The following is a 21368-nucleotide window of genomic DNA, read 5'->3' on the forward strand; positions in this document are numbered from 1 at the left end:
CCCCCTACAGTCTTTTTCCACATGGCAAGCCACAATGATATTTTTAAAATACACGAGGTCATGTCATTACTCTGCTCAAAACCTTCCAATGGCTTCCCATCTTTAAGTTCAAATCCAAATACTTGATCTAGTTTACAAGGCTCTAAATCATCTGGCCTCTGGCTACCTCTCTGACCTCATTTCCTATACTCTCCCTCTCACTGACTCCATCCACCCCAACCACCCTGGCTGCCTTAAGCACCTCAAGCAGAGTCTAGCCTCAGGTCCTTTGCATATGCTATTCCTTGGATCCTCTAATCTCAGCTATTCACAGAGCTAATTCACTCAGGTCTTTGCTCAAAGGTCTCCTCCTCAGAGAAGGCTTTCCAGACTAGCTTTTCTGCTATCATTCTAAGCCTAACTTATTCTGCTTTATTTTATTTTATTATATTTTATACTTTACTAGAGGCCTGGTGCACGAAATTTGTGCACGGGGGTGTGTGTCCCTCAGCCCAGCCTGCATCCTCTCCAATCTGGGACCCCTCGAGGGATGTCCGACTGCCTGTTTAGGCCCGATCCCTCTCACAATCCAGAACTGATGGCTCCCAACTGCCTTCCTGATTGCCCCGAACTGCTTCTGCCTGCCAGCCTGATCACCACCTAACCACTCCCCCTGCCAGCCTGTTTGCCCCTAACTGCCCTCCCCTGCAGGCCTGGTCACCCCTAACTGCCCTCCCCTGCAGGCCTGGTCACCCCTAACTGCCCTCCCTTGCAGGCTTGGTCCCTCCCAACTGCTCTCCCCTGCAGGCCTGGGTCCCCCCCAACTGCCCTTCCCTGCAGGCCCAGTCGCCCCCAACTTCCCTCCTCTGCCGGCCCGGTCACCCCTAACTGCCCTCCCCTGCAGGCTTGATCGCCCACAACTGCCCTCCCTTGCAGACCTGGTCCCTCCCAACTACCCTCCCCTGCTGGCCATCTTGTGGCAGCCACCTTATGTCCACATGGGGGCAGCCACCTTGTGTGTTGGAGTGATGGTCAATTTGCATATTACTCTTTTATTAGATAGGATTTTATATATCACTAGAGGCCCGTTGCACGAAGATTTGTGCAAGAATGGGCCTTCCTTCCCCTGGCTGCCGGCACCACCTTCGCTCCGCCTGGAGACGCCTTTCCGCCTTCCCACACTGCCAAGAGGCCCAGAGCGGCTGGGGCGGTGTGGGATGCCTGCGTCCCGCCCCTGGCCACTCGGTGCCTGTGTATGCAAATTAATCCATCTTTGTTGGGTTAATTTGCATACTCACTCCTGATTGGCTGGTGGGCATTGCGAAGGTACAGTCAATTTGCATCTTTCTCTTTTATTAGTGGATTTTATTTTATTTTATTTTACTCCTCATCTGAGGATATGTATTTTTTAAATATATTTTTATTCATTTCAGAGAGGAAGGAGGGATAGAGAGATAGAAACATCAATGACGAGAGAGAGTCATTGATTGGCTGCCTCCTGCATGCCCCACACTGGGGATTCAGCCTGCAACTCAGGTATGTGCCTTGACCTGGAATCGAACTGTGACCTCCTGGTTCATAGCTTGATGCTCAACCACTGAGCCACACCAGCTGGGCTGAGGATATTTTTTTTTAAAGAGAGGGTAAGAGAGGGAGAAGGGGGGGGGGGAGAAACATTGATTGGTTGCTCCCACACATGCACCAACCAGAGCTGGATATCATGTCTGCAACCACGGTACATGCCTTAACCAGACACCAAACCCATGATCTTGCATCTGCGGGCCGGAGCTCTAACCACTGAGCAACCGGCCTGGGCTATCCTGCTTTATTTTTCTTCATAGCACTTAGTCAGGCAGTGACCTGACACTGATTATATCTCTGCCAACATACTTATTGTCTGTCTTCTCCATCAGAATACGAGCTCCTTGAAGGCAAGGACCTATTCCTCACTGGTATATCCCTAGCACATCCTATATAATAAAACCCTAATATGCAAATCGACCGAATGGTGGAATGACTGGTCACTATGAACTGACCACCAGGGGCAGACACTCAATGTAGGAGCTGCCCCCTGGTGGTCAGTGCGCTCCCACAGGGGGAGCGCTGCTCATCCAGAAGCTGGGCTCATGGCTGGCGAGTGCAGCGGCACTGGCAGGAGCCTCCGTGGCAGCACTAAGGAGCAGTGAGCTGAGCAGTAGGGAGCAGAAAGCAGGCGGGCAGTAAGGAGCGAGGGGTCCTGGACTGCGAGAGCGCACAGGCCAGGCTGAGGGACCTCCCCACCCCCAGTGCACGAATTTCGTGCACCGGGCCTCTAGTAATTTATGTAGTGCTAGGCACACAATGGGTACTTGATAAATACTTGATGAATAAATGAAAACATGGCAGAGACTTCAGAAACAGTGAAATACCAGACATGAGAAGTACAGGAAAACTGGTATTTCAGGCCAGTAAAGTTGCTCTCCAAAAAGTATCTAAAACTGGTTGTGACACAAAGACCATGTCCAGATGGGACAAGCACATGGGGATCTTAAGAAAGATTTTGTTTCTTGCCCTGGCCTGTGTTGCTCAGTAGTTAGAGCATTGGCCCACGCACTGACAGGTCAGAGTTCAATTACCAGTCAAGGGCACATACCTGGGCTGTAGGTTCAATTCCTCGCCCCACTTGGGGCATGTGTAGGAGGCAACCAATCCATGTGTCGACACAATGATGTTTCTCTCTCTTTCTCTCTCCCCCTCCTCCCTCTCACCAAGTGGCCCCAGGCCTGGCACTAACAGCAGCCAGCCTTGGTTCACAGCTTGGCCTTTCCTGGGCACCTCCAAGCCCAGCACAAGTAGCAGCCATCTGCAGATCGCTTTGTAGCTCATGCTGGGTGGCCCTGAGCAGAGCACAGGCAGCAGCTGACTTTGTCTACCTCCCGGGAGGCCCCAGAGCCAGCCCATCCAGTGGACAGCTTCAGACCACATCAAAGCACCACCCAACCACCTCCACAAGCAACACACTCAAGGGGCGAACTCAGCAGGCACCAGAGGCTCAGGTCAAGAACTGGAGGGACAGCTTTCTGTCCTGAAGTCAGTCCTGCTCTGTGCGATAGTACCCTACACAACCGATCCTCCACAGTTGTTGGTGGTCAATGATTGCAGCCAGTCCTTGCAGCTGATAAGCCTAAGAGTAAATCCCTCCCATTGGCATGCCAAAAGCAGTCATGAGGAGGGTGTACACAGCCCATACAGACGTACATCTCCAGTTCCCAGTTTGGGTGATTGGGGAGACTTTGCCACTAGATCCTACAAAGCACCTACTACATAAGACCATGCTGCCAAGCCCAGGAGATGTAGCAGCTCTATCTAATACATAGAAACAAACACAGCAGGCTGCCAAAATGAGGAGATAAAGAAACATGCCCTAAATGAAAGAATAGAACAAAACTCTAGAAAAAGAACTAAACAAAATGGAGACAAGCAATCTACTAGATGTAGAGTTCAAAACACTGGTTATAAGTATGCTCATTGAACTTAGTGGGAACCTCAACAGCATAAGAAAGAACCAGTCAGAAATGAGGAATACACGAACTGAAATGAAGAATAATTAATAGGGAATCAACAGTAGAGTAGATGAAGCTGAGAATCAAAACAGCAATTTGAAATATAAGGAAGCAAAGATCACCCAATCAAAATAGCAAAAAGAAAAAAGAATCCAAAGAAATGAGGAGAGTGTAAGGAATCTCTGGGACAACTTCAAACATACCAACATTCGCATCATGGAGTTACCAGAAGGAGAAGAGAGAGGGGAAGAAATTGAAAACCTATTTCAAAAAAAGACAGAAAACTATCCCATCTTGATGAAGAAAATAGACATACAAGTCCAAGAAGTGCAGAGAGTCTCAAACAAGATGAACCCAAAGAGGCCCACACCAAGACACATCATAATTAAAATGCAAAAGGTTAAAGACAGAGAATCTTAAAAGCAGCAAGAGAAAAGCAGTTAGTTACCTGCAAGGAAGCTTCCATAAGACTGTCAGCTGATTTCTAAACAGAAACTTTGCAGGCCAGAAGGGATTGGCAAGAAATATTAAAAGTGATGAAAGGCAAGGTTACTCTACCCAGCAAAGCTATCATCCTATCTAATAAAAGAGTAATATGCAAATTAACCATCACTCCACTACACCCACAAGCCACGCCCACAAGCCAATCAGAGAGAATATGCAAATAAACCCAACCAAGATGGCTACGGCCACAGAGAGCAGGAGTGAGGCTTGGGTTTCCCTGGCGATGGAGGAAGCCAAGCTTTCTGCCTGCCCTTGCCGGCCTAGGCCTCCACTCAAGGCTACAAAGTTTCAATGATAGAAGATAAATATAGCCCAACAGAAATGGCGGCAGCCACGGAGCTGGAAAGAGCAGGAGGCTAGGGTTGTCCCCAGTGATGGAGGAAGCCAAGCCTTCCGCACACCCTGGCCGGCCCAGGCCTCCGCTTAAGGCTACAAAGTTTCAATTATAGAAGATACATAAATCCCAACAGAAATGGCTGCCACCACAGAGCAATCAGAAGGCTTGGCTCCGCTCCAGGGTACAAAGTTTTAATTGTAGAAGATAAATATACCCCAGATACCAGGGCCTCCGCTTGGGTCACCAGGGGGCGTGGCCGGCCTGCAAACCACCACAGGCCCCTCGCCCAGGCCGCCCCACACCCCAAGGAAACCCCCTCCCTGATCCGGGACATCCTTCAGGGCAAACCAGCTGGCCCCCACCCGTGCACCAGGCCTCTATCCTAGCTAATAAAAGAGTAATATGCAGATTGACCATCACTCCAACACACAAGATGTCTGCCCCCATGTGGTCAAAGATCCTGCCCCCATGTGGACACAAGATGGCCACCACAAGATGGCCAGCAAGGGAGGGCAGTTGGGAGGGACCAGGTCTTAAAGGGAGGGCAGTTGTGGGCAATCAGGCCAGCAGGGGAGGGCAGTTGGGAGGGACCAGGCCTGCAAGGGAGGGCAGTTGGGGGCAATCAAGCCTGCAGGGAAAGACAGTTAGGAGGGACCCAGGCCTGCAGGGGAGAGCAGTTAGGGGTGACCAGGCTGGCAGGGGAGGGCAGTTAGGGGTGACCAGGCTGGCAGGGGAGCAGTTAGGCATCAATCAGGCTGGCAGGGGAGTGTTTAGGGGGTGATCAGGCTGGCAGGCAGAAGCGGTTAGGAGCAATCAGGAAGGTATGCAGGCGAGCAGTTGGGAGCCAGCAGTCCTAGATTGTGAGGCCCAGTGGGATCGGGCCTAAACGGGCAGTCGGACATCCCTCAAGGGGTCCCAGATTGGGGAGGGTGCAGGCTGGGCTGAGGGACACACACACCCCTGTGCACGAATTTCGTGCACCGGGCCTCTAGTTTAGAATCAAAGGAGAAAGAGCTTCCCAGATAAGAAAATGCTAAAGGAATGCATCACTACCAAACCAGTATTATATGAAACTAGAGGCCCGTTGCATGAAGAGATTCGTGCAATAAGCCTTCCTTCCCTTGGCTTCCAGCACCGGTTTTCCTCCGGCACCCGGGACCCAGGCCTTTGCTCCGGCCAGAGTCTGTCTTCTTTGTCTTTGCTGCAGACTCAGGCTGGAGTCTGCCATCTTCATCTTTGCTGCAGACTCTGGCCACGGTCTGCCATCTTCGCTGCAGACTAACGTCTTCGTCTTTGCTGCAGACTCCGGCCGGAGTCTGCCGTCTTCGTCTTCGCTGCATACTCTGGAGTCTGCAGTCTTGTCTTCACTGCAGCACTCCGCTCCTGTAGATCCCTTCGCCCTCCCTCTCATAGCAGGCGTCCTGCGCCGCCTGGCCACTCCGCGCCTGGAGCAGCTGGGTGGCTGCCATCTTTGGCCTTCTAATTTGCATATTCACTCTGATTGGCTGTGGGTGTAGCGGAGGTACGGTCAATTTACATGTTTGTCTATTATTAGGTAAGATGTTAAAGGGTCTTCTTGAAGAAGGAGAAAGAAGAGAAGGAGGAGGAGGAGGAGGAGGAACAGAACGAGGAGAAGGAGAAGGAGAAGTAGCAGCAGGAGCAGCAGCCCGGTCAGCATGGCTCAGTGGTTGAACTTTGACCTATGAACCAGGAGGTCATGGTTAGATTCCTGGTTGGGCCACATGCCCAGGTTGCAGACTCAATCCCCAGTGTGGGGCATGCAGGAGGCAATCAATGACTCCTCATTGTTGATGTTTCTGTCTTTCTCTCCCTCCCTCTCCCTTCCTCTCTGAAATCAATAAAAATATATTTTTAAAAATAAGGAGGAGGAGTAAAGAAAAAAGCAAATATATGAACAATAAAATACATATCTATCAACAATTAAATCTAAAAAACAAAATAAATGAAGGAGCCGAACAGAAACAGACTCACAGGTACAGAGAACATTTTGATGGTTGCCAAATAGGAGGGCGATTGGAAGGATGGGTGCAAAAGGTAAAGGAACTAAGAAGTAGAAATTGGTAGTCAAGGGGATATAAAATACAGCATAGGGAAGATAGTCAATAATATATACTGTATATGGTGTGAAATGGGTATGAGATATATTGGGATGATCATTTAGTAAGTTAGATAATGTCTAATCACTGGGGTATACACCTGAAACTAATATAATACTGTACATCAACTGTAATTGAAAAAATAAAAAATTATTTTAAAATAAATCAAATAAAATTCTACTGTCACTAAAAAACGGGAAAGAAAATAGCTGAATTAAAAATCTGGGATGAGACCCAAGTTCTGACAGAAACTTCAGCTCCAAACCCTCATTGCTCACATGCCAATGAAACATAGCCCAAAGATACACAAGAGCCGAGGTGACTTGGGATACAACTGCTAGAGGCAGCTAGCACTCCAATACATCTAAAGATCTAAAAACATCGCTTCACGTATAAATGAAAACTCAGAGCTAAGAAGAGAGCATTCACTTTGTATTCTATAATGATCTCCTCCACATCCAAAACACAGCCTAAAAGCAGGAAGAATAATCAAGTTGTGACCCAGCCTCTGCTTTGGCAGGTGATGACTGTTGAAATAGAGGAAAGCCTATACCAGCCTGAAAGAAGGTGTCATTTTTCCCTGGAAGCAAGGCTGCAGGAGTACAGAATTACTACAGGTATACTGTGAAGGAGGGCTTGAATACCCACCACTCCCAGCATGCACTAGGCAGGGCAGTATTTTATCCTCTTGAGAGGAAAAAGGAAAACAAAATCTTTCCTCACTATAATCAGATAAAGGGATAACTTCATAATAGCCTATTCCCAAGAGAGAGAAAAAAATAAAGCCAACTGTTTAAGTGCTCTCTGGCTCTCATTAAAGGAGATGGAAAAAACAGGTGGCTCAGAGGCGACAGACAGATAGGGCTACTCATTCACACTAGAGGGAACAGTATTTTCCAACATGTAGATTACAACCTATTAATGGGACTTGAAATTGATTTAGTGAGTAATGAATAAATAGAATAAAAATAAATCTCATGGCATGTTGTAAGGGTAAGTATTGAAACTTTGGCTTGGGGCGGAAGGGGTCTGTGTATATGTATGTGTGTTTGTGTCTATGTGTGTATTGGGTCACAATGTATAATAAATTTTTCTTTTTTTTGCCAATCCTCACTCGAGGATATTTTTTTCCATTCACCTTTATTTTTAGAGAGAGTGGAAGAGAGGGGGGAGAGAAAGAAACATTGATGTGTCAACCATGGATTCGTTGTCTCCAGTACATGCCCCCAACTGGGACTGAGGATCAAACCTGCAACGCAGGTTCCTGCAAGCCCTTGACTGGAAATCAAACCTGTGATCCTTTAGTGCGTGGGCCAACGCTCTAACCACTGAGAAATACCAGCCAAGGCTATAATGTATTTCTTAATGTGGGTTGTTCTACGAAGTTTGAAAGTCACTGGAGGGCTATGGGGGATCCTAAGGTAAAGAATACACATACTCTACCCTCAAGGAAGATGAATGATATGCTACAAAGCAATCCAGTATGTGACAAGGGTCATGAGAAAGATATAGAGTGCTCAAAGAAGAGGAAGAGAAATGACTTCTTAACAGGACCAGGAATGGGAAACAATGAAGCTTTCTTGGAGGGTGAGATGGTATTTGGCCTTGACCTTGCAATGAGGATTGGATTTTGACAGGTGGACATACAAACAGAAGGAATTCTCAGTAGAAGAAGCTGCATGACCAAAAGTTTGGCAGAAGGAAATAAAAGAGCTAGTGAGCAATGGTGAAAGCAAAGATTGTGTAGAAGAATAAGTCAGGAGAGGTAGACTGCAACCACACCAGGTAGGCATTGAATGCCAAACTAAGTGGGCCATCTGTAGGTCTGGGAAGCCATTGAAGGGTTTCAAGCCAGGGACACAAAGTTATGTTTTAATGATGATGTACATAAAACATACAACATAGGCAGGGAGCCCAATCAGGAGGCTGTTATAATAGTTTAGGTGAGAAGTAATGAAAATCTAGATTAGCATGAAGATAGAATAGAAATGATGTATTCAAAAGTGACAAAGCAAATAGAATTGGCAAGAATGGACAGTGTACAAGTTTCAAGGAAAAAGAAGACTCAAATCTTTTTTTTTTAATAATATATTTTATTGATTTTTTACAGAGAGGAAGGAAGAGGGATAGAGAGTTAGAAACATCGATGAGAGAGAAACATCGATCAGCTGCCTCTTGCACACCTCCTACTGGGGATGCGCCCGCAACCAAGTTACGTGCCCTTGACCGGAATCGAACCTGGGACCCTTCAGTCCACAGGCTGACGCTCTATCCACTGAGCCAAACCGGTTTCGGCAAGACTCAAATCTTGAACCTCAGAGATAGGAAATAAGGTGGTACCATGATTAAAAAGAGGACTTGGGTGTGGACACGAAAGGAAGGATGGGAGCCAATGATGTCTGTTTTAGACACGTTGAATCCAAGGTGCCTCAGAGATATTTAGAAGGAACCACAGAACGTTCAACTTAGCAACATAAATAAGAATTAATGTTTGGGAGAGGTCATGACTAGAAATAGATATCTGAGGATTATTCACATGGAGGTGAAAACCACCATTGAAAGTACAATAAGACAGGAGAAGATGGAGGCAAGGGAGAGAGAAGCTAAGGATAGAACCATGGGGAATACCTATTTTTAGAGTATGAAGAAGATGAAGCCAGGCAGTTAGAAAGGAAAGAGGAAAACCAGGAACCCAGTGAAGGGGAGAATTCCCAGAAGGGACGGGTGGCTCATGTAAGTACTAAAAAGAAGTAAAGGCCCGGCTGGTGTGGCTTAGTGGTTGAGTGTCGACCTATGGACCTAACTTTTTCTGTTCCTCCCTCCCCCCACTTTCCCCCCCTCCCCCGCCCCTTCACCCCAGAACTAAGCAGTTCACAAGCCAGAGGAGAGGCACCAGCCAATGAAAGATCCAGTTTGTGAAGCCAAGACAATGGTTCTGCTAGAGAAGGGTTTCTGGCTTGAGCCTGGGGCATAAGTGGTTCAGATTTGCCCTCCCTTTCTTAGTGTGAGGGGCCACTACAGGGAGTCCGCAATAGTACAATTAAGAGGCCAGAGCCACAAAGCCAGGGTCATCTAAGATTTAGCTGACTTCAAATTGGTAAAGGAAAACTCTAGCAACTTAAAGGAAGCCTATCTCTGTTTTTGTTGCCATGTTTTGTTGCCACCGGTTTTTTTCTTCCCCCTTCCATCTCCCTTTCTCCACTTCTCAATCCCACTCAAAACAAGTTATAAAAACCTGAGTTATAAGTCATTCCAGCCAAACCATGGACTTGCTATTTCTATAAACAAGCATGCCACAGACCTGTCTGAGGCAGAGCACTCTCCATCTTTCCCTCCCTTCCTGCAGGTTAAGAATAATTATGCTGGTCTCTTGCCCAGACACTACACTCTAATCTCACAAAGCAGATTCTCCACCAGATTCTGAGAATTGCCACTTATGCAAAAGCCGCAGAAGCCCAAGGCCTACAGGCTTTGTGCAGAGATTTAGCCAGCGGGGCAGACACCCAGTGACTGGCTGGGGCGGGGATTGGGGAAAGGGAGCATCATGCCCAAGCTTACTCACTCCTGCTCCTTTAGAGTCCAAAGTACCATGCGGTCAGAGGCAGGAAGGGTCAGATGGCCACTTCAAGACTGTGGATCAGTCGACCTTGCCTCTCTACTTTGCTCCTGGTCCACCCCATCTGGCTGATTTATAATTCTACTGTCTATACCATAAAGGCTCCTAGAAACAAATAACCCCTAATACGACAGAAAAATCACATGCCCTGAACTCTCTTGCTTAGAGTTCAGAATTGGTTGGAGTTGAGCTAGTTCTCTGGTGCTGAGATTAAAATAGCCTCAGCTTCTAAGGAAGGTAATCTGCCACTTCCCAGGAGAAGGTGACCTTAGAGATCCTCTACTCATAAGTCCCTGGAGACTAGAGAACAAAAGTTCCCAATCCTGGACTAGCAATAGAATTACTCAGGGGCTTAACAAATTTTTTTCAGATAGTAGTCTCATCCTATCCCCATCTCCTATCTGGAAGAATTCTCAATCAACAGACATGGACAGGGGTTCAAAAATCTGCATATTAGAGATCTCCAGGTAGTTCTAATGATTAATTAGATAGGGAACTATTAAATTAATGCATTTTCCTTTTTTGCTTCCAAATTTCGGCCACCCCTGAGACTAAGGAGAAAATAATGTTCCTAGTAATCTTACAAGAATATCCAGGTGCTCTGCTCTCTGAGCACGGCCACACCTTTCCCATCCCGCTCTTCTTACACCCAGGGCATTACCTTAGCCTTTCCCTCTCCTAAACAGCAAGGGCCCTTCTTTTGCTTCTGTAACTTGTTTCCTAAACCTAGGGCAGCCCAGCTGGCTCACTTCTATCTCTTTAACTTTCTAAATAAACTTTGTCTTGTAATTTGAATGATAATAATAATATCCAGATCCATGGGTACAAAGGGTCTTGTGCAGAGAGGATCTACAGCTATAACAATGATCACTTATTGAATGTTTATGTACTCTGTGCCAACAACTGTGCTAAGCACTTTACAAGATTATCTCATTTAATACTCTTGACAACTTTATGAAGGACGAGAATAATCTCCATTTTACAGATGAAGAAATCAGGTAAGTAGTGAGTGGAAAAAACAGAATTTAGACCCAGGTCTGTCTGGTTCCAGAAACCATGGTGACCAGAGGAGGGAGTTCAGGTTCTCCAAAACCACCAGAATGTTCAGTTTCTGAAAGAGCACATGGGGAAGTCACTGCGCCTTTGGGGAACCAACAGGGACAGGTCTGAGAACCAAGGTAGAAGGCAGAGGTCACAGGATGAAGTAGAGGGCCAAAAGGGTCCTCTCCTGCTAGCTTTAATGTGAAAAAAAAAAAAAAAAAAGACAGGCCTTACTAGTAGCAGAAATGGGTCTAAAAACTGACCTCTCCTCACTGAGATGATTACAGAGAAAGAGGAATGGAGGGTCTTCCAATGCCAGAGTATCCCATATGGTCAGAGCTTGCCCATGTTCAGCCAGTACTTGACCTACAGTCAACATGGACAACTGACACCTGTTTCCAAGGCAACTGGCATTACAGTGTCAGAAACAGGAGAATCTGATTTCATGTGCAGATGGAGAAAGAGGTTAGAAGGGCATCAGATCTCAGACCAGAGGGGAGGGAATAAAGGGACTCTTGCTAAAGGACTCAATTATAATACAACTAGAGGCCCGGTGCACAAAATTCATGCACTGGGAGGGTGAGGGGGGTGGGTCCCTCAGCCCAGCCTGCACCCTTTCCAGTTTGGGACAACTCGGGGGATGTCTCTCTGCCAAAGGGATCAGGCCCAAACCGGCAGTCAGACATCCCTCTCACAATCTGGGACTGCTGGCTCCTAACCACTCACCTGCCTGCCTGCCTGATTACCCCTAACCGCTTTTGCCTGTCAGCCTAAACACCCCCTAACTGCTCCCCTGCCAGCCCAATCGCCCTCAACTGCCCTCCCCTGCCGTCCTAATCTTGCCCCCAAATGCCCTTCCCTGTCAGCCTGATCTCACCCCCAATTGCCCTCCCCTGCTGACCTGATCTCGCCCTCAACTTCCCTCCCCTGCTGGCCTGATCGCCCCCAACTGCCCTTCCCTGCCAGCCTGGTTGCCCCCAACTGCCCTCGCCTGCAAGCCTGGTCCCCCCAAACTGCCCTCCCCTGCCGGCCTGGTTGCCCCAACTGCCCTCTGCTGCAGGCCTGATCTTGCCCCCAACAGTCCTCCCCTGCCAGCCCAATCTCGCCCCCAACTGCTCTCCCCTGCCAGCCTGATCACCCCCAAATGCCCTCCTCTGCCGGCCTGATCTCGCCCCCAACTGCCCTTCTCTACCAGCCTGATCACCTCTAACTGCCTCTGCCTGCCTGATCACCCCTAACTGCCCTCCTCTGCAAGCCTGATCTCGCCCCCAACTGCTCTCCTCTGCCGGCCAATTTGGTTCTGATTGGTCGGTTTCTATGCCAGTCACCATCAAAAGCTTCGCCTCCTAGGCAGCCATTGGCTCCTCACAGTTGACACAGATTTGGTTCTGACTGGTCAGTGTCTATGCCAGTCAGCGTCTCTGGGCCTATCAATGGGGCCTGATCAGAAAGGCAGGGCTGATCAGCAGCCCCAGTGGAGGCCTGGAGAGAAATGGAGTTGCGGCTGCTGACCATGCCCGGAGCTAAAGAGAGAAGCAAGTGCTGATCAACAGATCAGTCCCTGCTTCTCTCTTCAGGCCTTTCTCTGGGCCTGATGTGCAGCGGCCTCAGCAGTCAGTGCTGGGTCACTGTGCCTGCAGCCATAGCAGTCAGCACTGGGTCGCCACGGCAGCCCAGCGCTGACTGCAGGACTGAATTCCGGTTGGTCAAGCCTCCCAGTCGTTGCAGACCCAGGGTTTTTATATATTAGGATCATCAGCATGTGCTGAAGTCCAAAGAGCAGCTTAAACAACACGAATGCCTGGTACAGAGCAGGCACTTCTACCCTCCCTTTCTCATCCAGCTACCAGAAAGGCAAGGACAAGGAGATATCTCAAATTAAGCAACCAGAATAAGGTTAAAAATTTTTTTCCCCTCTACAGCAAGACCTGAACCACAACAAAGCTTTATAAGCTAAAGGTCTGATCATTAAGAAGGGTCTAATTCCTCCTCATTCACCAATTCTACTTGCCTGAATTTTCTTAATCTTTGGTTTCCAAACTTTGTAACGGGAAAACACTAACCGTTCCTTATCTGGACAAAATGTGCAAAGAGAATGTGTTAGACAAAATGAGGAATGGGGCCCTATTTGGCTCAGTGGATAGAGCATCGGCCTGTGGACTGAAGGGTCCCAGGTTCCATCCCGGTCAAGGGCAACATGCCCGGTTTGCAGGCTCAATCCCCAGTAGGAGGCATGCAGTAGGCAGCCAATCAATGATTCTCTCTCATCATTGATGTTTCTATCTTTCTCTCCCTCTCTGAAATCAATAAAAATATTTTTTAAAATAACAAAAAGAGGAATGGGAGGACTCTTGGTACCCCTGCAATCATGCCAACTTATACCATAAGACTCTCCTGGGAAAAGAAAGATTTCTTCAACATGCTATTCTCTATAAAATGCTCACTTCCTTTCCATTCCTAATGCCAACACCCTAGATTAGGCCTTCAGCACCACATTCCTGGATATAGCAATGGCTTTCTAATCAATCTCCTTACTGTAGATGCTGTCTCCCCATCCCAGAACCCATCAGAATAATCCGTCCATGACATAGCTTTGATCATGTGCCTCCCCAGCTCAAAAAATTTCAACGGCTCCTTACTGCCAACTAAATAAATTATAAATGTCTTAGCGTAGCATCCAAAGTTCCCTGTCAATGGGCCCTACCTTTCTCCTTATTCTATTTCCTACTACTCATCAATATGAATCATACGTGCTTGCTAATCTGGATTATTCATTATTCTGGAAAGGAGCTTTATAGAACTTTAGTTTATATTATTCTCTACCTAGAATGCCCTTCCCTTCTACCACTCCATTCTGAAATCCTACCCTTCCTTCAAGGACCAGCTCAAATATCATATCCCTATGATTCTTCCTGCGGTCATTCTGGACAGAAGTGACTCCTGCCCACTGTGCTATTCTTATAGCAGCACTTAATCTGTATCATTCACATGGCATGTGCTACTTAGTACCTTGTACTGTCTTATCTCTCCTACTAGTTTATAATCTCCTGGAAGAGAGAAGCCATGTCTCATACAACTCCATACTTATAGCACAGAGCAAAGTGTTTAATATATATTTGTTAAATCCATTCTTAATACATTAAAATTATTTGTGAATACTCCTTTCATCTTAATTATTAAGCAATTCAACCCCCTAGAGAATTCTCCATCTTCACAGCCAGCCCTAGAACTTGGAGCAAAAAGCAGGATTTTGATGCCTTTCCAGAAAGAATAGGGAAGGCCTGAATGGAATAATCCATGTGCCTTGAATGATTACAAACATAACAGTTTTATCCCTGACTTTAGCAAACACATGCATGGCATGGCTCTATACACATATCAAATTATAATTACAGAGTAAGTCCACCCTGGCCAGTTTTTCTCAGTGGTTAGAGCGTCGGCCTACAAACCAAAGAGCTGTGCGTTTGATTCCCAGTCAAGGAAATGCACCTGGAATGCAGGTTCAATCCCCGGCTCTGGAGACAACCAATCGATGTGTCTCTCTCTCTCTCCCCACAACTCCCTGCCTTCCTCTCTCTCTTTAAAAATCAATGGAAAAAATATCCTTGGGTGAGGATTAACAACAACAACAAAAGAATAAGTCCAAAAGATTAGGGTTTTTTTTTTATAAAAGCGACAAACTATTGTTTAAAAAGAACTTTACTTGTTCTTTATAACCAGAAATGAAAATAGTTATGAGTAGTTATTCTGAATGTTGGATTTATGAGTGACTTTTCTTCTTTATGTTTATATTAGTTATGTAAAAAATCTTTTTGGAAAGCACATGTACTTCAGAAAGTATCAAAAAATATTTTATTTACCAAAGCTAACCAAGGAAATATTTTGGAAGATAGTAGAAATAAATTACCTTAAATTTGGTAAGTTAATGATGAATTTGTGAGAAAATATTTTATGTGCTATTATTATCCAAAAAGTTTATTATACTAGGTATATTTTTCAATAACATTTGTGCATAACTGCTTTAATAAAATGAATATGCAGATTTCAAATTTTAAATATTTTATTTTATTATTTTTAAAATATGTTTTTTATTGATTTCAGAGAGGAAGGGAGAGGGAAAGGAGGATAGAAACATCAATGATGAGAGAGAATCTCATAACCAGGGCACGTACACTGACCGGGAATTGAACAGTGACCTCCTGATTCATAGGTCGATACTCAAAAACTGAGCCACACTGGCCAGGCAAAATTTAAATATTTTAGATTTAAATATGAAATACACAAGTTCAAATTGGAGAGACTTTTACCTTTATTTTTTTTCTACTTAGAAAAATATACAGACTCGTAAAAAATTCCAACATTACAGATAGTGAATATACAATCATAATCTACTATCCCTCCCTGAGGTAATTAATATTAACAACAGTTTGGTAGATATTTATAGCCTCACTTTTTTTCTATTCATACTAACATGTATGTTTTAACAAAAATATAATCATTAACATATAATATAAAACTTATACAGTTTGCTTTTTGTGACTTAATATACTTTATATATGCTTTAATATCAGTACATATAGATCGACTTCATTTTTTTAAAAATATATTTTATTGATTTTTTTACAGAGAGGAAGGGAGAGGGATAGAGAGTTAGAAACATCGATTAGAGAGAAACATCCATCAGCTGCCTCCTGCACACCCCCTACCGGGGATGTGCCCACAACCAAGGTACATGCCCTTGACCGGAATCGTACCTGGGACCCTTCAGTCCACAGGCCGATGCTCTATCCACTGAGCCAAACCAGCTAGGGCTCGACTTCATTCTTTTCAGCAAGCACAAGGTACTTCATCTTATGGATGTACACCAATCCCCTACTGATGGTTATTTGAATTACTTCAATATTTCACTACTGTGAATAACACACACAATATATGTTATATACACTTCTGTGTGGTGTGAATGCTTGCAGAGAATAAGATCCCAGAATTATAACTGGTAGATCAAAAGATATAAATATATAAATTTTTCTGCTAATGGATATTACCAAATTGTCCTCTAAGAAGGTTGCATCAATGTATGCTTTCACCAATAGTGTAAAGGTATGAGTGCACTTGTTTCCACAAATCTTCACATGTATTTTCTTTAAGCAAAAATTATTTAAATAGAATATTTCACTTTCATTACATTAGAAACTGAAAACAATGGGTTATAAAGTTAACGTGTTTTTGCACTACCTTTAAATTCTTGGTCTGAAAGGAAGCTATAGGACTAATTCACATTCTACATTATTTCTCAATAGAAATAAATTAGCCCCAAAAGAAAAGTTCTATCTATTTCTAGAGAAGCTACTGCTGTTAAAAAGCATGCTCATCACTCCAGAGATTTCGACAGTTAGTATCAAAAGGAATATTTGCTAAGCCTTCCTTTTGGTTAGTAGTATTGTTGATACAAGCTAAAATATTGGCAAGGAAAAGGTCCTGAAGATAGGTCACAATAGAAAGTTGCACGGGAGGATGATTAAATGTTGGAACAGAAGAGGCTGCACCTGCATAAGAGGACTTCTCACTAATTGAAACTTGAAGGAATAAAATTTTGTCAGGAAATTACTGGGTATTCAAGAAATCTATGGACCCTGATAATATTAGCAGCCCCGTAATAGCTGTAAACTTATTTAGACCTTACAATGTACTTTCACATTCATTAAATCTCATGTAATCCTCAAACAGCTCTGGGAAAAAGCCATCAGTATTCCAATTTTACAAATGAGAGAGAAGCCAGCTACCTCAGAAGTGAGCAGGTTTTCTCTCCACCCCCACTACACATACACACACAGGCGAGCACGTGCTACTCAAAGTACGGCCCAAGGAAGAGCAGCACAGGTATCACTTGAGGGTAGACCTGAATCTGAATCTATAAGACCACTGTCTCTCACCTCCACCCACCGATCTATCTGTACATTAGTAGTAACTATTAGAAGCCCTGTTCACTAGCCAGTTCTGGGTTTGCTAGGAGGGAAAATCTGTGACAGCTGCTCTGGGGGCCTCACAAGAGAGATCAAAGCAGCATGGGGAATATGCAAATTAACTGTCACTCCTTCACAAAGGTGGCGGCACCCATAGCCACAATATGGCGGCGCCCAGTCCTCTCAGCCCCGCCGGAGCCCCCCAGTCCTCTTCGGCAACGAGGCAGGCATTCCGCGCCTGGCCGCGGATGGGCCTCTGGCTAGGCCAGGGCGCAGATGGGCCTCTGGGCCATGGAGAGCCTCTGGGCCGCGGAGAGCCTCTGGGCAGTGGGCGCAGAGAGGCCAGGCCCCGCAGAGAGCTACTGGCACACGGATTCATGCATAGGGCTACTAGTATGAAAATAATCATGGTGTGCGAAGATACTGTACTTTCCCAAACAGAAGCTAACCAATGAGCATCAAGGCAATTAAATGGAGGCAGGCCAGGAGGCTGCCTGTTGTATGTTTAGTCCCAATAAGCAGCTACTTGCTTTTCTTCAAGGCAGTACACCAAGGGTGGCAAGGGTCAAGGTTTCTGAGCGTGCTCTGAGCTCCTCCCTCATGATCACAAACTGTCCCTGGGCTGCGCTCTACTCAATCCACCTGGCTTGGGGCTTCCTGTCCTCAATACTAACTGGGGCAGCAGCAGGAAAGTATGCATTAAGATCCCATGCTTTTGCACCTATCATCTTATCATTGTTGCCTACTTGAGAAAATAAATCAAAATAAAGATATCTCACACTTTTCAAGTTCATGTTACACCCTTCACTTTTACATTAGTACATGTTTTCGCTAACTGAAAGAAATCCTAAGAGGATTTTCACTTTTACAGGCAAAAAGTGAAAATAGCATTCAGTGTTTGTTTTGCAGTGAGCTATTATAAAGGCAGTGTGCACTACTTTTACTATATATTAGTGTTATTTTGGGTTTTATTTATCATTTGGTATGATTCAGTAGGTTATTTTGGGGGTCTGAGAACACCCAAAAATTTTTCCATGTAAATTAATAGTAACTTTTTCTTTGCTTTATAGCATTCCAGCTTACAAAAGATTTCATAGGGTCAAACTCTACTTTCAGATAGTGGAGGGATCCCATGATACGAATCTGAGATCAGGTGAGGAGGTAAGGAACTTAGCAACCCTGGAGCCCACCCAGCCAAACACTCAGTTGGACAAATTACCTCATTTTTGTTCATTTTCACTGAACCCCCGTTTTTTTCCACAGAAAATAGGCATTTTAACTTAAGACTCTCCACAGCTTCAAAGACAAGGTCTGTTGTGGATAGGGACAGCTACAGAGATAAAAAGGTAAAGCACAGAGGTAAAAAGGAAGAGATTTGGGGTAGGTAGCACTAGCAAGCAGCAGGAGTGTGATCTACACAATCAACTGCCAACTAAGAGCAAAATAGTTTAGTTTCATGATACCCGCACACAAAAACAACCAAGGCATCTGTTGGGTTTCCACTTCACTCCCCCACCTCACTCCAACCCCCATAGACAAGCACCGATGGCTTGTGGCATATGGTCATCTGGAACCATGCAGTTGTAATCTATCAACCTGAGATTCATATACCCATAGAACCACAAGTTGTACAGTTCCTAAGACTACCACAGGAAGAGAAGTGGGGATACCAACTCAGAAAATCTGGAGCTTGGGGTGGGAAGAGGAGCAAGGACGTAGAGGGACACGTGTTACTGAACGATGGCTCTAAAATAAGTCAGTGAAATTCATCAAACTACCTCTTGTAGGGAATGTTGGAAGGAAAGTATATTTTTTCATGTACTGCCATTTTCCAAGCTGAACGCAGGATGTGAGTCTTGGCTATAGCAATATTGGGCATACTTCTATGCTCAGTATAATGGTTTGCACATGAAGACTCCCTGGGAGGAAAACCAAATAAAAATTAAGTGTAGGGCTTTAGGCTTTAGAGTTAAAATAGCCGAGATTTGACTCCCAGTCAAGCCCCTACTGGCTATGTAAAACCACCAGCTACTCACCTAACCTCTCTTAGCATCAGTTTCCTGATCTACAGAATGGGAATAGTAATATTTATAGTAGGTTGGTGTAAACTTGAGTGAGATAATATATGTAAAATGTTTAGCACAGTACACAGCAAAAGCTCAATAAATATAGTCATTATTAACACTACAAATATTATTATGTCTAGTATTATGATTGGGAAAGTAAGATAAGGACAGAAAGCACTAAAAACAAAGGTTGGAAAGGGGTGGTTCCAGTAAGCATACTAGCTGAAAATGTTGAATGACACAAATCTATAATGGATGGGAAAAAAGAAACTTGAAAAGTTCAAGACCACACAGCAAAGGAAACCATCAACAAAACAAAAAGACAACCTAACTACTGAACGGAAGAAGGTATTCGCCAATGATATATCAATATATATCAATAAGGGGTTAATATCTGAAATTTATAAAGAACTCATACTGCCCTAACCAGTTTGGCTCAGTGGATAGAGCATCAGCCTGCGGACTGAGGGTCCCAGGTTCGATTCGAGTCAAGGGCATGTACCTTGGTTGCAGGCACATCCCCAGTAGGGAGTGTGCAGGAGGCAGCTGATAGATGTTTCTAACTCTCTATCCCTCTCCCTTCCTCTCTGTAAAAAATCAATAAAATATATTAAAAAAAAAAATTCATACAACTTCCCTGGCCAGTGTGACTCAGTTGGTTAAAGCACTGTCCTGTAGACCAAAGGGTTGCAGGTTTGATTCCCAGTCAGGGCACATGCCTACATTGTGGGTTCCATCCCGGCCTCAGTTGGGGGGTGTGCCAGGGACAACCAACTGATTTGTCTCTCTCACATCTCTCTCTCTCCCCCCCCACTTCCATCTCTCCCTCTTACTCCCTCTCTCCCTCCCTCCTTCCCTCCATCTCTTCCACTCTTTCTAAAAATCAATGGAAAAAATATACTTGGGTGAGGATTAACAAAAAAAGTTTTGTTAATAATAAAACAAAAATAAAAAAGGGCAGAGGACCTGAATAGACACTTCTCCAGAGAGGACATACAGATAGTCAACAGACACATGAAAAGATGCTCAACATCACTAATCATCAATGGTTATCATCAATAAATCAATAAACAAGTGTTGGCAAGGATGTGAAGAAAAGAGAACCCTGTGCAGTGTTGGTGGGGATGCAGATTGGTGCAGTCACTGTGGAAAACAGTATGGAGGTTCCTCAAAAAATTGAAAATGGAACTGCCTTATGACTCAGTGATTCTACTTCTGGTTATATATCTAAAGATACCCAAAACACTAATTTGAAAGATATATGCACTCCTATATTCACTGCAGCATTATTTACAACAGCCAGGATATGAAAGCAACCTAAGTGCCCATCCATAGACAAGTGGATAAAAAGCTGTGGCACATATATACAATGAAATATTATTCGGCCATAAAAAAAGAATGAAACATTACTACATGAGACAGCATGATGGACCTAGAGGAATACATTGTAAAGTATATGACTCAAACTACTATGCTGTACACCTGAAACTAATACAAAATAATACTGAATGTAAACTGTAATTGAGAAATAAAATTTGAATTAAAAATAAAAAGAAAAGTACAAGAACAAATAGAATCAAGTCCTTGGGTATTTTAATCTTTAAAAATAAAATCACCTTAATTACATAAGGCAAAAACTTCATCTCCATCCTCACCCACTTTGACCACACCATTAGCATCACATCTTCAGAAACTACCAAAGTCTTAGTAGTGTTCTATTTCTTGATTTGGGTGGTAGTTATATGGGCAGTCATTTTATAATTATTCATAACACAATATTATATTACTATATTTCAGAAACTTTTGTCTGTTATATTTTATAATTTTTTATTATTTTTTTTAAGTTAATCCTCACCCAAGGATATTTTTCCCATTACTTTTAGAGAGAGTGGAAGGGAGGGAGAGAGGAGGGGAGAGAGAAAGAAAGAGAGAGAGAAAGAGAAACATGGAGGTGAGAGAGAAATTGAAAGGTTGCCTCCCGCATGCTCCCAGACCAAGGCCAGAGATAGAACCTGCAACCCAGGTATGTGTGTGCCCTTGATCGGGAACCAAACCCTCTAAACCACTGAGAAATACTGGCCAGGGCATATTTGAAAGTGTTTTGAAGATTTCTTGTTTTTGTTTTTAAGAGCCAACACCTTTAATGGGGCCAGCTAAACTTATGGGAAAGTGACCAGAGGTGCCACTGAAGGAACACAGATTT

At 44.6% G+C, this 21368-nt stretch overlaps 1 protein-coding gene across 4 annotated transcripts in view; it reads right to left on the minus strand.

Annotated features, from left to right (window-relative positions):
* Window positions 1-21368, minus strand: part of MAPKBP1 (mitogen-activated protein kinase binding protein 1) — a 76858-nt gene that overhangs the window by 41275 nt on the left and 14215 nt on the right. The window lies entirely within an intron of this gene.

This window comes from Plecotus auritus, assembly GCF_963455305.1.
Source record: "Plecotus auritus genome assembly, chromosome: 1".
Taxonomy (NCBI): domain Eukaryota; kingdom Metazoa; phylum Chordata; class Mammalia; order Chiroptera; family Vespertilionidae; genus Plecotus; species Plecotus auritus.